Consider the following 12,528-nt stretch of genomic DNA (forward strand, 5'->3'; position numbering starts at 1 on the left):
TTCTCCATATACACTACAGGACAACGTGCTGTTTAATAGAAACACATATTTCTTATTTCCTATTGAAAATTACCTTTCGTATCTATAGTTTTGTTGTCGTTTTGTTTTGTCTAATAGCTGTGTATCTGAGCTTCAGAAGGGGGAGAGAGGAATGTTGTTCTTTTCCATCTCCTTGCTAACTCCCTTTCCTTTTCCCCTAGTCCTCCAAAAACTGATCTTGATTATTCCATATTCAGCCAACAGCAGTAGGAGAGAGAGGGAGGGAAACGCACACACACAGAATATTCGTTTTCGTTGTTGATTTTATTTTTTCATCAAGCCTTTGTCTTCTAAGTAGATTAGTCCTTTTATGTTATGGATATGGTTGGGTTTAAGCTTACCATCTCGTTTGTTGTTTTCTAATTCTGTTCTTTTTTCCTTTAATCCAAAAGTAGGCAAGAAAGAAGGAATAATAGAGTATTTTTATTATTCCATTTTTCTCCTTTTAAGCTTTTTAGTTATACATTTCAGTATAATTTTTAATGGTTACTCAAGATAAAATATGACTCCTTGATTTATTACATAGCACCTTAACCCATCACTTACACTATGTTTCAAACAAGAACCTTACAACAGGTAAAATCTATTTATTCACTTTTCACGTTTTGGGTTTTTTTGGTTAATATTTTACTTCTACATAGGTCCAAAATACATTATTTTGTTACTGTTATTTTAAACAGCCAGTAATATTTCATATTTACTAGTATATTTACCCTTTACATTTTTCTTATTCCTTCCAGCAGTTCTGAATTTGTAATCTGGGATTATTTTCATTGAGTTTGAACATCTTGTGTTGGTATTTCCTGTAATTCAGGTCTTCTGATGAGTAAGTTTCTCAGAGTTTGTTGTCTGAAAATGTCCTTATCGTCATTTTTAAATGATATCTTACAACAGACTGTACAGAATTGTAAGTTGACAACTTTTTTCCAGCACTTTAAAAATGTATTCTGTTGTCTTCTGAATTCCAAATTTTTGTTGAAAGGTCAAACATTAGTTTTAGTGTTGCTCCGTTCAGTCATATGTCTTTTTTTTTTCTCTTCCTGCTTAAAATTTTTTTTTTTTAAACATCTTTATTGAAGTATAATTGCCTTACAATGGTGTGTTAGCTTCTGCTTTATAACAAAGTTAATCAGTTATACATATACAATATGTTCCCATTTCTCTTCCCTCTTGCATCTCCCTCCCTCCCACCCTCCCCATCCCACCCCTCTAGGTGGTCACAAAGCACCGAGCTGATCTCCCTGTGCTATGAGGCTGCTTCCCACTAGCTATCTATTTTACATTTGGTAGTGTATATATGTCCATGACACTCTCTCACCCTGTCACATCTCACCCCACCCCCTCCCCATATCCTCAAGTCCATTCTCTAGTAGGTCTGTGTCTTTATTCCCGTCTTGCCACTAGGTTCTTCATGGCTTTTTTTATCCTTAGATTCCGTATATATGTGTTAGCATACTGTATTTGTTTTTCTCTTTCTGACTTACTTCACTCTGTATGACAGACTCTAACTCCATCCACCTCATTACAAATACCTCCATTTCATTTCTTTTTATGGCTGAGTAATATTCCATTGTATATATGTGCCACATCTTCTTTATCCATTCATCTGTCGATGGACATTTAGGTTGCTTCCATGTCCTGGCTATTGTAAATAGAGCTGCAATGAACATTTTGGTACATGACTCTTTTTGACCTATGGTTTTCTCAGGGTATATGCCCAGTAGTGGCATTGCTGGGTCGTATGGTAGTTCTATTTGTAGTTTTTTAAGGAACCTCCATACTGTTCTCCATAGTGGCTGTATCAATTTACATTCCCACCAACAGTGCAAGAGTGTTCCCTTTCCTCCACACCCTCTCCAGCATTTATTGTTTCTAGATTTTTTGATGATGGCCATTCTGACCGGTGTGAGATGATATCTCATTGTAGTTTTGATTTGCATTTCTCTAATGATTAATGATGTTGAGCATTCTTTCATGTGTCTGTAGGCCATCTGTATATCTTCTTTGGAGAAATGTCTATTTAGGTCTTCTGCCCATTTTTGGATTGGGTTGTTTGTTTTTTTGTTATTGAGCTGCATGAGCTGCTTGTAAATCTTGGAGATTAATCCTTTGTCAGTTGCTTCATTTGCAAATATTTTCTGCCATTCTGATGGTTGTCTTTTGGTCTTGTTTATGGTTTCCTTTGCTGTGCAAAAGCTTTTAAGTTTCATTAGGTCCCATTTGTTTATTTGTGTTCTTATTTCCATATCTCTGGGAGCTGGGTCAAAAAGGATCTTGCTGTGATTTATGTCATAGAGTGTTCTGCCTATGTTTTCCTCTAAGAGTTTGACAGTGTCTGCCCTTACACTTAGGTCTTTAATCCATTTTGAGTTTATTTTTGTGCATGGTGTCAGGGAGTGTTCTAATTTCATACTTTTACATGTACCTGTCCAATTTTCCCAGCACCACTTATTGAAGAGGCTGTCTTTTCTCCACTGTATATGCTTGCCTCCTTTATCAAAGATAAGGTGACCATATGTGTGTGGGTTTATCTCTGGGCTTTCTATCCTGTTCCATTGATCTATATTTCTGTTTTTGTGCCAGTACCAAACTGTCTTGATTACTGAAGCTTTGTAATATAGTCTGAAGTCAGGGAGCCTGATTCCCCCAGCTCCATTTTTCGTTCTCAAGATTGCTTTGGCTATTCGGGGTCTTTTGTGTTTCCATACAAATTGTGAAATTTTTTGTTCTAGTTCTGTGAAAAATGCCAGTGGTAGTTTGATAGGGATTGCATTGAATCTGTAGATTGCTTTGGGTAGTAGAGTCATTTTCACAATGTTGATTCTTCCAATCCAGGAACATGGTATATCTCTCCATCTATTTGTATCATCTTTAATTTCTTTCATCAGTGTCTTATAATTTTCTGCATACAGGTCTTTTGTCTCCTTACGTAGGTTTATTCCTAGATATTTTATTCTTTTTGTTGCAATGGTAAACGGGAGTGTTTTCTTAATTTCACTTTCAGATTTTTCATCATTAGTGTATAGAAATGCAAGAGATTTCTGTGCATTAATTTTGTATCCTGCTACTTTACCAAATTCACTGATTAGCTCTAGGAGTTTTCTGGTAGCATCTTTAGGATTCTCTATGTATAGTATCATGTCATCTGCAAATAGTGACAGCTTTACTTCTTCTTTTCCGATTTGGATTCCTTTTATTTCTTTGTCTTCTCTGATTGCTGTGGCTAACACTTCCAAAACTATGTTGAATAATAGTGGTGAGAGTGGGCAACCTTGTCTTGTTCCTGATCTTAGTGGAAATGGTTTCAGTTTTTCACCATTGAGGACAATGTTGGCTGTGGGTTTGTCATATATGGCCTTTATTATGTTGAGGAAAGTTCCCTCTATGCCTACTTTCTGCAGGGCTTTTATCATAAATGGGTGTTGAATTTTGTCGAAAGCTTTCTCTGCATCTATTGAGATGATCATATGGTTTTTCTCCTTCAATTTGTTAATATGGTGTATCACATTGATTGATTTGCGTATATTGAAGAATCCTTGCATTCCTGGGATAAACCCCACTTGATCATGGTGTATGATCCTTTTAATGTGCTGTTGGATTCTGTTTGCGAGTATTTTGTTGAGGATTTTTGCATCTATGTTCATCAGTGATATTGGCCTGTAGTCTTCTTTCTTTGTGACATCTTTGTCTGGTTTTGGTATCGGGGTGATGGTGGCCTCGTAGAATGAGTTTGGGAGTGTTCCTCCCTCTGCAATATTTTGGAAGAGTTTGAGAAGGATAGGTGTTAGCTCTTCTCTAAATGTTTGATAGAATTCACCTGTGAAGCCATCTGGTCCTGGGCTTTTGTTTGTTGGAAGGTTTTTAATCACAGTTTCAATTTCAGTGCTTGTGATTGGTCTGTTCATATTTTCTATTTCTTCCTGGTTCAGTCTCGGCAGTTTGTGCATTTCTAAGAATCTCTCCATTTCTTCCAGGTTGTCCATTTTATTGGCATAGAGTTGCTTGTAGTAATCTCTCATTATCTTTTGTATTTCTGCAGTGTCAGTGGTTACTTCTCCTTTTTCATTTCTAATTCTATTGATTTGAGTCTTCTCCCTTTTTCTCTTGATGAGTCTGGCTAATGGTTTATCAATTTTGTTTATCTTCTCAAAGAACCAGCTTTTAGTTTCATTGATTTTTGCTATTGTTTCCTTCATTTCTTTTTCATTTATTTCTGACCTGATCTTTATAATTTCTTTCCTTCTGCTAGCTTTGGGGTTTTTTTGTTCTTCTTTCTCTAATTTCTTTAGGTGCAAGGTTAGGTTGTTTATTCGAGATGTTTCCTGTTTCTTGAGGTAGGCTTGTATTGCTATAAACTTCCCTCTTAGCACTGCTTTTGCTGCATCCCATAGGTTTTGGGTCGTCGTATCTCCATTGTCATTTGTTTCTAGGTATTTTTTGATTTCCCCTTTGATTTCTTCAGTGATCACTTCGTTATTAAGTAGTGTATTGTGTAGCCTCCATGTGTTTGTATTTTTTACACATCTTTTCCTGTAATTGATATCTAGTCTCATAGCGTTGTGGTCGGAAAAGATACTTGATACAATTTCAATTTTCTTAAATTTACCAAGGCTTGATTTGTGACCCAAGATATGATCTATCCTGGAGAATGTTCCATGAGCACTTGAGAAAAATGTGTATTCTGTTGTTTTTGGGTGGAATGTCCTATAAATATCAATTAAGTCCATCTTGTTTAATGTATCATTTAAAGCTTGTGTTTCCTTATTTATTTTCATTTTGGATGATCTGTCCATTGGTGAAAGTGGGGTGTTAAAGTCCCCTACTATGATTGTGTTGCTGTCGATTTCCCCTTTTATGGCTGTTAGTATTTGCCTTATGTATTGAGGTGCTCCTATGTTGGGTGCATAAATATTTACAATTGTTATACCTTCCTCTTGGATCGATCCCTTGATCATTATATAGTGTCCTTCTTTGTCTCTTGTTATAGTCTTTATTTTAAAGTCTATTTTGTCTGATATGAGAATTGCTACTCCAGCTTTCTTTTGATTTCCATTTGCATGGAATATCTTTTTCCATCCCCTCACTTTCAGTCTGTATGTGTCTCTAGGTCTGAAGTGGGTCTCTTGTAGACAGCATATATATGGGTCTTGTTTTTGTATCCATTCAGCCAGCCTGTGTCTTTTGGTGGGAGCATTTAATCCATTTACATTCAAGGTAATTATCGATATGTATGTTCCTATTCCCATTTTCTTAAATGTTTTGGGTTTGTTATTGTAGGTGTTTTCCTTCTCTTGTGTTTCTTGCCTAGAGAAGTTCCTTTAGCATTTGTTGTAAAGCTGGTTTGGTGGTGCTGAACTCTCTCAGCTTTTGCTTGTCTGTAAAGGTTTTAATTTCTCCATCACATCTGAATGAGATCCTTGCTGGGTAGAGTAATCTTGGTTGTAGGTTTTTCTCCTTCATCACTTTAAGTATATCCTGCCACTCCCTTCTGGCTTGCATAGTTTCTGCTGAAAGATCAGCTGTTAACCTTATGGGGATTCCCTTGTGTGTTATTTGTTTTTTTTCCCTTGCTGCCTTTAATATGTTTTCCTTGTATTTAATTTTTGACAGTTTGATTAATATGTGTCTTGGCGTGTTTCTCCTTGGGTTTATCCTGTATGGGACTCTCTGTGCTTCCAGGACTTGATTAACTATTTCCTATCCCATATTAGGGAAGTTTTCAACTATAATCTCTTCAAATATTTTCTCAGTCCCTTTCTTTTTCTCTTCTTCTTCTGGGACCCCTATAATTCGAATGTTGGTACGTTTAATGTTGTCCCAGAGGTCTCTGAGACTGTCCTCAGTTCTTTTCATTCTTTTTTCTTTATCCTGCTCTGCAGTAGTTATTTCCACCATTTTATCTTCCAGGTCACTTATCCTTTCTTCTGCCTCAGTTATTCTGCTATTGATCCCATCTAGAGTATTTTTAATTTCATTTATTGTGTTTTTCATCATTGCTTGGTTCCTCTTTAGTTCTTCTATGTCCTTGTTAAATGTTTCTTGCATTTTGTCTATTCTATTTCCAAGATTTTGGATCATCCTTACTATCATTATTCTGAATTCTTTTTCAGGTAGACTACCTATTTCCTCTTCATTTGTTAAGTCTAGTGTGTTTTGACCCAGCTCCTTCATCTGCTGTGTGTTTTTCTGTCGTCTCATTTTGCTTATCTTACTGTGTTTGGGGTCTCCTTATCACAGGTTGCAGGTTTGTAGTTCCCGTTGTTTTTGGTATCTGTCCCCAGTGGCTAAGGTTGGTTCAGTGGGTTGTGTAGGCTTCCTGGTGGAGGGAACTAGTGCCTGAGCTCTGGTGGATGAGGCTGGATCTTGTCTTTCTGGTGGGCACGTCCACGTCTGGTGGTGTATTTTGGGGTGTCTGTGGCCTTATTATGATTTTAGGCAGCCTCTCTGCTAATGGATGGGGCTGTGTTCCTGTCTTGCTAGTTGTTTGGCATAGGGTGTTCAGCACTGTAGCTTGCTGGTCATTGAGTGATGCTGGGTCTTGATGTTGAGATGGAGATCTCTGAGAGATTTTTGCCGTTTGGTATTAAGTGGAGCTGGGAGGTCTCTTTTGGACCAGTGTCCTGAAGTTGGCTCTCCCACCTCTGAGGTACGGCCCTGATGCCTGGCTGAAGCACCAAGAGCCTTTCATCCACACGGCTCAGAGTAAAAGGGAGAAAAAATAGAAAGAAAGAAAGAAAGAAAGAGGCTATAATATAGTGAAGTAAAATAAAGCTATTATAAAGCAAAGCTATACAGACAAAATCTCCCCCAGAAGCATATACATATACACTCACAAAAAAAAAGGAAAAGGGGAAAAATTAATATATCCTGCTCCCAAAGTCCACCTCCTGAATTTGGGATGATTCGTTGTCTATTCAGGTATTCAACAGATGCAGGCACATCAAGTTGTTTGTGGAGTTTTAATCCGCTGCTTCTGAGGCTGCTGGGAGAGATTTCCCCTCCTCGTCTCTGTTCGCACAGCTCCTGGGGATCAGCTTTGGATTTGGACCTGCCTATGCGTGTAGGTCGCCTGAGGGTGTCTGTTCCCCGCCCAGACAGGACGGGGTTAAAGGAGCAGCTGCTTCGGGGGCTCTGGCTCACCCAGGCCGCGGGGAGGGAGGGGTACGGAGGAGGCGGGGCGAGCCTGCGGCGTCAGAGGCCGGCGTGACGTTGCACCAGCCTGAGGTGCGCAGTGCGTTCTCCCGGGGAAGTTGTCCCTGGATCACGGGACGCTGGCAGTGGCGGGCTGCACGGGCTCCCGGGAGGGGCGGTGTGGAGAGTGACCTGTGCTCACACACAGGCTTTTTGGAGGCGGCAGCAGCAGCCCCAGCGTCTCACGCCCGTCTCTGGGGTCCGCGCTGATAGCCGCGGCTCGCACCAGTCTCTGGAGTTCGTTTAGGCGGCGCTCTGAATCCCCTCTCCTTGCGCGCCGCGAAACAAAGAGGCAAGAAAAAGTCTCTTGCCTCTTCGGCAGCTGCAGACTTTTTCCCGGTCTCCCTCCCAGCCAGCTGTGGTGCGCTAACCCCTTCAGGCTGTGTTCACGCCGCCAGCCCCAGTCCTCTCCCTGCGATCCGACCGAAGCCCAAGCCTCAGCTCCCAGCCCCGCCCGCCCCGGCGGCTGAGCAGACAAGCCTCTCGGGCTGGTGAGTGCTGGTCAGCGCCGAGCCTCCGTGCGGGAAGTGCAGGAATCTCTCCGCTTTGCCCTCCACACCCCTGTGGCTGCGCTCTCCTCCGTGGCTCCGAAGCTTCCCCCCTCTGCCACCCGCAGTCTCTGCCCGCGAAGGGGCTTCCTACTGCGTGGAAATCTTTCCTCCTTCACAGCTCCCTCCCACTGGTGCAGGTGCCGTCCCTATTCTTTTGTCTCTGTTATTTCTTTTTTCTTTTGCCCTACCCAAGTACGGGGGGAGTTTCTTGCCTTTTGGGAGGTCTGACGTTTTCTGCCAGCGTTCAGTGGGTGTTCTGTAGGAGCAGTTCCACGTGTAGATGTATTTCTACTGTATCTGTGGGAAGGTGATCTCCGCGTCTTACTCTTCCGCCATCTTCTCTCCTCTCTATATCCTCTTAGTTATTTAGTAACATATTGTTTAGCCTCCATGTGTTTGTCTTTTTTACATTTTTTCCCTGTAATTTATTTTTAATCTCATAGCGTATGGTTGGAAAAGATGCTTGATATGATTTCAACTTTCTTAAATTTACCAAGGCTTGACTTGTGACCCAAGATGTGATCTATCCTGGAGAATGTTCTGTGTGTACTTGAGGAGAAAGTGTAATCTGCTGTTTTTGGATGGAATGTCTTATAAATATCAATTAATTTCATCTGGTTTAATGTGTCATTTAAAGCTTGTGTTTCCTTATTAATTTTCTGTCTGGATGATCTGTCCTTTGGTGTAAGTGAGGTTTTAAAGTCCCCCACTATTATTGTGTTACCGTCAATTTCCTCTCTTATAGCTGTTAGCATTTGCCTTATGTACTGAGGTGCTCCTATGTTGGGTGCATATATGTTTATAATTGTTCTATCTTCTTCTTGGATTGATTCCTTGATCATTATGTAGTGTCCTTCCTTGTCTCTTGCAACAGTCTTTATTTTAAAGTCCATTTTATCTTATATGAGTATTGCTTGTCCAGCTTTCTTTTGATTTCCATTTGCATGGAATATCTTTTTCCATCCTCTCACTTTCAGTCTGTATGTGTCCCTCGGTCTGAAGTGGGTCTCTTGTAGACAGCATATATATGGGTCCTGTTTTTGTATCCATTCAGAGAGCCTTTGACTTTTGGTTGGAGCATTTAATCCATTTACATTTAAGGTAATTATCAATATGTATGTTCCTATTACCATTTTCTTAATTGTTTTAGGTTTGTTTTTGTAGGTCCTTTTCTTCTCTTGTGTTTCCCACTTAGAGAAGTTCCTTTAGCACTTGTTGTAGAGCTGGTTTGGTGGTGCTGAATTCTCTTAGCTTTTGCTTGTCTGTAAAGCTTTTGATTTCTCCATCGAATCTGAATGAGACCTTTGCAGGGTAGAGTAATCTTGGTTGTCGGTTCTTCCCTTTCATCACTGTAAATATGTCATGGCACTCCCTTCTGGCTTGTAGAGTTTCTGCTGAGAAATCAGCTGTTAACCTTATGGGAGTTCCCTTGTATGTTATTTATCATTTTTCCCTTGTTGTTTTTAATAATTTTTCTTTGTCTTTAATTTTTGTCAATTTGATTACTATGTGTCTTGGTGTGTTTCTCCTTGGGTTCATCCTGCCTGGGACTCTCTGCACTTCCTGGACTTGGGTGGCTATTTCCTTTCCCATGTTAGGGAAATTTTTGGCTATAATCTTTTCAAATATTTTCTCTGGTCCTTTCTCTTTCTGTTCTCCTTCTGGGATCCCTGCAATGTGAATGTTAGTGTGTTTAATGTTGTCCCGGAGGTCTCTTAGGCTGTCTTAATTTCTTTTCATTCTTTTTTCTTTATTCTGTTTCATGGCAGTGAATTCCACCATTCTGTCTTCCAGGTCACTTATCCGTTCTTCTGCCTCAGTTATTCTGCTGTTGATTCCTTCTAGTGTGTTTTTCATTTCAGTTATTGTATTGTTCATCTCTGTTGTTTGTTCTTTAATTCTTCTAGGTGTTGTTTGTTCTTTAATTCTTCTAGGTCTTTGTTAAACATTTCTTGCATCTTATCCATCTTTGCCTCCATTCTTTTTCCAAAGTTCTGGATCATCTTCACTATCATTATTCTGAATTCTTTTTCTGGATGGTTGCCTAACTCCACTTCCTTTAGTTGTTTTTCTTGGGTTTTATCTTGTTCCTTTATCTGGTACACAGTCCTCTGCCTTTTCATCTTGTCTATGTTTCTGTGAATGTGGTTTTCATTCCACAGGATGTAGGATTGTAGTTTTTCTTGCTTCTGTTGTCTGCCCTCTGGTAGGTGAGGCTATCTAAGAGGATTGTGCAAGCTTCCTGATGGGAGGGGCTGGTGGTGGGTAGAGCTGGGTGTTGATCTGGTGGGCAGAGCTCAGTAAAACTTTAATCCACTTGTCTGCTGATGGGTGGGGCTGAGTTCCCTCCTTGTTGGTTGTTTGGCCTGAGGCAACACAGCACTGGAGCCTACAGGCCATTTGGTGGAGCTAATGGTTGACTCTGTGATGGCCCACACCAAGGAGTACTTCCCGGAACTTCTGCTGCCTGTGTCCTTGGCCCTGGGGTGAGGCACAGCTGCCTCCCACCTCTTTAGGAAACCCTCCAACACTAGCACGTAGGTCTGGTTCACTCTCCTATGGGGTCACTGCTCCTTCCCCCAGGTCCTGATGTGCACACTACTTTGTGTGTGCCCTTCAAGAGTGGAGTCTCTGTTTCTCCCAGACCTGTCAAAGTCCTGCAGTCAAATCCCGCTAGCCTTCAAAGTCTGATTCTCTGGGAATTCCTCCTCCCCTTGCCAGACACCCAGGTTGGGAAGCCTGATGTGGGGCTCAGAACCTTCACTCCAGTTGTTGGACTTCTGTGATATAATTGTTCTCTAGTTCGTGAGTCATCCACCCAGCGGTTATGGGATTTGATTTTATTGTGATTGCGCCCCTCCTCCCATCTCACTGTGGCTTCTCCTCTGTCTTTGGATGTGGGGTATCTTTTTTGATGATTTCCAATGTCTTCCTGTCGATGACTGTTCAGCAGTTAGTTGTGATTCTGGTGCTCTCACAAGAGGGAGTTATCACACGTCCTTCTACTCTGCCATGTTGAACCAATGTGGGGACCTTCTTTTTAAGTATGATACTCAAGAAAGAAAGAAAAAGATTGACAGATTTATATGAAAAATTAGAAACGTCTGTACATGTAAGAAAGAAAGCCAAATGATAATTGGAAAATATATTTTGAAATAAATAAAATAGATTATGGATTACTATCCTGAATACATAAAAGGCTCATGGGACTTCCCTGGTGGTCCAGTGGTTAAGACTTCACCTTCCAACGCAGGGGGTGCGGGTTCGATCCCTGGTCGGGGAGCTAAGATCCCACATGCCTTGTGGCCAAAAAACCAAAGCATAAAATGAAGCAATATCATAAAAAATTCAATAAAGACTTGAAAAAAATGGTCCACATAAAAAAATGTTTTAAAAAATACATAAAATGCTCATAAAAATCAACTTAAATATAGAAAAATTGAGTAAATTATATGAACAACTAATTCACAAAAGAAAAAATATTAAATGACCAACCGAAATTTAAAAAAAATTCTAATAATCAAAGAAATAAGTATAAATTAAAACAATGATGTCCTTTTTTTTCACGTATCAACCTGGCAATGTATGGCAGATACTGTTGGTTGCTTACCCCAAAGTCACCACCCAGCCTTCTTACTTGCTAACAGAATCATAGCTATGTTTTCAAATTGGGTAGAGGTTTAACATTTTCAATTAAGGCACTTCCAGTCCCTAGTTCAAGGGTAAATCTGAGGTCTATTTAGGCTGTTGAAATAGAAGGGTAAGTCAGCTAGAAGACTTCCAGGAAAAACTCCTCCCTGGACTTTCAACATTGCTGAGCATTCCTATGAAATTTCTCCAGTATGTTCACTTTCCCACTTTCTAAGACAATTATACCACACCTTCTCTGATAGCCCCTAAATTCTACATTTGCATTCCCACCTGAGCTGGTGACCTTGCCTTGTATTTGAATGAGAAAAAAAGAAGCAATCAGAGAGAATCTCTTCATTTTCACACCATCAACTCTGTCAACCTAATAGAAGCAACATAGCCTTGTCCCCCATCAAATTTCAAACTTCAAACCCTTCACTTGGATTCTACCCCTTTGACTTCCTCAAGGACTTACCTCCTGCATTTGTTTCCTTCTCTCCTGCATTAGCTCTTTCATTCTACTTGATTCTTTTTTTTTTTCTACTTGATTCTCTACTTGATCATCCACACAAATGTACACCATTATCTCCCATCCTAAAAACAACACAAAAACAAACCCATAAAAACTTCTTTGGACTCCATATGACCTTCTGGCTACCACCCCATTTCTTAGCTCCCCTTCACAGCAAAGTATCTTGAAAACTTGTCTTAGTCACTGTTTTACTTCACATTTTCTCCTCCAGCTGCTCTAGTTAATCTTGGGTCTGCACTAATCCATTAAGACTGTCTTGTCAAGGTTATTAGTGACTGCCAGTGTTTCTAAATCTTACTGTTTCTTTTTTATTCTTTACTTGATCTTTTAGTAGCTGTGTATTCCTGGTGTCTCTTCCTTTCCTTATAAGTACACCAGTCCTGTGGGTTAGAGTTCCACACTTATGACCTCATTTAACCTTAATTACTTCCTTAAAGGCTCTATCTCCAATTACAATCTCATTGTGGGTTAGGGCTTCAACCTATGAAATTTGGAGTGAGACACACAATTTTGTACATAAGAGTTATTTTAGCTTTAAATACCATCTAGAGGCCCTTAAAAAAAAAAATTCCCTGACTCTGACCT

The sequence above is a fragment of the Balaenoptera musculus genome, chromosome 8 (assembly GCF_009873245.2).
Source record: "Balaenoptera musculus isolate JJ_BM4_2016_0621 chromosome 8, mBalMus1.pri.v3, whole genome shotgun sequence".
Classification (NCBI taxonomy): domain Eukaryota; kingdom Metazoa; phylum Chordata; class Mammalia; order Artiodactyla; family Balaenopteridae; genus Balaenoptera; species Balaenoptera musculus.